A 3,510-nucleotide genomic window follows, 5' to 3' on the forward strand; every position below is an offset into this window, starting at 1 on the left:
AGTCGGTGTTTGTTGTTGAGTGGGTGGGCACATAGTCCTGTCACAACAGTGAATATATCTCTGTGCATTCACTTTCCTGAATTAATAAAACTAAATAAAAATATTTTAAGATCCATTTCTTTGAATTTATAAAACTTGCTGTTTTAATCCACTCCAAAAATGTATAGAATGACAGATTTTTCTTACACAAAAGTTTCAGCCAATGTCCACAGCAGGGCTAAAACCTGCTTTACACCAATATGTTCATCTCTCTGTTGGGCATTGGGAAAGCATTTCTCATCTCACACCCACACCCACACCCACAGAGAACTTGAATGCCTACTAAAAACTATCCTAGAGTGCCTAAGGTCTCTCTGTACAGGGGTTTGTCAGGACAATCTGGAATGAGGATATTTTGCCCTAGAAGTAAATCCTGACTAAATATTCAAAATCACATAGTATTTGCTGCCCAAATAAGATCTCAGTATGGCTAACTTACATTGTTTTGTTTTATTTTAATAGAGAATGGTGCACCTTTTCCAAGTGATAATACTTAAAGTAACAGCATGAATCTAGATACTCCACCAGACTAGATAAATTCTTTTCCTGGAATCCAGTAAGACCAAGAGACCACAAGAACGGTATACCATAGCATATTTAAATGATCAATTTGGGAGAGGGAAATAATGTTCTCAGCTTCTTTCCTATCTCAGTGTTTAAGATGTAAAGGAGAACTTTTAATAGAATATTCGAATACCTGTGCATCTCACATAGAGATCAAGTGTTAGTCGTGGAAGAGGTCCTTTAATTTTCAAGAACTTCAACTGAAGTCAAATGAAACAAAAGAGGGAACAGTCATAAGCATATGGACTCTGAAAGTAACGCATACACATACGCACACATATATTAACTCTTTTTATATTATCGTCTGTTCATCAAAAAACATTTATATAAACTTATTCATTTAAACATTCCTAACTTTTCTCACTGAACTTTCCTTCTACAACGAAAACAAATGAAAATTGACTCTTATTAATAACTTTCAATCAAATGTAATTGGTGTAATTGAGCGAGGAAATTTTGATTACAATCTTTCAGTAGTCTTCAAATTATCGTCTTAGATTTCCTTGATGTCTTAGCTAAGGCCCCTCCCCTTCCTTTATTCTGCAGGGACTCTCAAAATATGAACATCATTCTGTGCCTTCCTATCTATGCAAACTACTATTTTAAACATATATAAAATATCTCTTCTGAACTTTGCTTGTACTTATCTAACCACGAGCTAACCACTCCCAATTTTGTAAACAAAAACATGCTTTGCTGAAACATGACACTCCTGAAAATACACCACAACCATACATGTTAAAAATACCAACAACCTTCTTTTTTTTTTAAACAACAAAGAAAAAACACAAAACTCAATTTAAAAAAAAAAAAAAAAAAAAATAACAACCTTTTTATTTTTAGATGAAGACTTGAATAAACACTGGCAATAAACACCCAGATTAAAATTAATGATAGTCATTTGTTGTTTAACAATACCATCACTGGCTGTCGAGTCTGTAGCACAAATGGCTCTCCATAAAGTTAGCAGCTTTTACAGCAAATCCTTCAGTTCGTTTGGGAGTTAGGATCACTCCCACCTTCATTTGATGACAGTCAAGTCAGTGTTCCTAGTTGCCGTAGGGTGGCAGAATGTGATGCACGCTTCACTCTCTACTGCCACCCACCTCTTGGGATTTTCCCTTCACCGTACGCAACTCCAGTTCCTGAACCTGCTTCAACATTGGCTCACTTCCAGTAACTCCAACACATTTCTGCAGCTTCCAGAGACTCCAGCTTACTTCTGCAGCCTCTAGCACTTCTAGTTCACTCCTGTAGCGACCTCAACAACTTCTGCAGCTTCCAGCTCACTCCTCCAGCTCTAGCATTCCCAAGCACCAGCTCCTATGGCCATTAATGCCTGGCTACATATTCCTGTGCCCACTAACATCCTGCTACCCGTTCCATTGCCCACTGACGTCCAGCTACTCATTCCAGTGCCCACTAATGTCCAGCTACCAGCTCCAGTACCCACTGATCCAGCTACCCATACCAGTGTCCAATGACATCTGACTATCTGTTCCCATGCTCAATGACATCCATCTGGCTACCAGTTTCTACCTCACAGACCCAAGAATCTCAACACTGCGAGATGCCAGTTCTTCTTCTGGCTGATCCTGAATCCATTCCCTTTGTTTTTGGTAAACAATAAAACACGATACACATTCTCTTTAACTGTGTTTGTCATCCTTTTTTCCTATTGCCGTCACTGTTCTTGCTTTGTGTCTACTTTATTAGTTGTACAATCGATTGTCACCTTCACGCCTTTCAGCCCTTTGCAACAAACTATAGCAGTTTTCCTTAAAATTTTCTCTAAAAATTCCTCTGAAATCTTTCCCTCAAACTGGGAATCTAAAAAGTGAAAATGCTTGATAAATGTGCCCCTGAATAAACTCAATGGATAAAAAATTGTTTCTGAAATCAGCCATTATTTTTGAGACAAGGTTAGTGAATAAAAAATATTTATTTTGAACCAATATCATTACGTAAGAAAAGGGTGTAACTACACTGTAATAGTGCAGTTCAGAAAACGAAAAAAAATTGATAAAAAAAGACAATTGTGTCTCTACTGACTTTTATGTCAATTTCAACTAAAAGCAATAATATCTACTAAATTGGCATATCAGAAGTACTTAAATACTACCACATTATTTAAAAAAAACAAAAACATGAGTTTCCGATCTTTATTCTTAAAAATCTTTGCAATATTTCTTTGGAATCACATGACATAATAACAGGGGAAGTAACTCAGTTACTGAAAACAAGGCAAAACTCACAATTCACACACACACACACACACACACACACACACACATATATATATATAAATGGTAATAGTTACATGCTATTTACCTCCGCTTGGAATTCTCTAGTGTTTTTTTTTATTCAAACATGTTCCTAGTTACTTGCCTCCCCATGAGGGCAGAGTTAGACACAAGGTCTGTTTTTAATGTGGGGAAAACCCAGCTCCCCAAAAAGAGGCACTCTGTATAGGAACAAAAATAAAAATTGTCTCAATCAGAAGGATTTCTCCTCTACTGACCGAGGACAGAAAAGGTGAAGTGTGGCATCAGAATAGATACTACACTGTGATCTTGGCATGAAGGCCTTATGTTTTTGTTAATAATTTTTTTTACTCTTATCGTTTTTCCTAATTTTTGGATAAATTTCTGTAACACGACAGTTAGGTACAGACCGTCAGTTTGCTTTGAATTTCAATATTAAAAATTTCGAATTTCGTTAGTTGCACGAAGAAAGTAAAACAAATAAATCTGAAAAAAAAAAAAAAATCAGCTTTTCGGAAAATATGAATGAATGGAAGTATATTGATATAATTGATTTTTTGCAATGAAACATGATTTTCTCTGACCCCCCCCCTCCATCTATCGATCCGTCTTACAAGATAGATGATTCAGTTTATTTTTCATT

Source organism: Euprymna scolopes, chromosome 17 (genome assembly GCF_053919585.1).
Source record: "Euprymna scolopes isolate OS-2025 chromosome 17, ASM5391958v1, whole genome shotgun sequence".
Taxonomy (NCBI): domain Eukaryota; kingdom Metazoa; phylum Mollusca; class Cephalopoda; order Sepiida; family Sepiolidae; genus Euprymna; species Euprymna scolopes.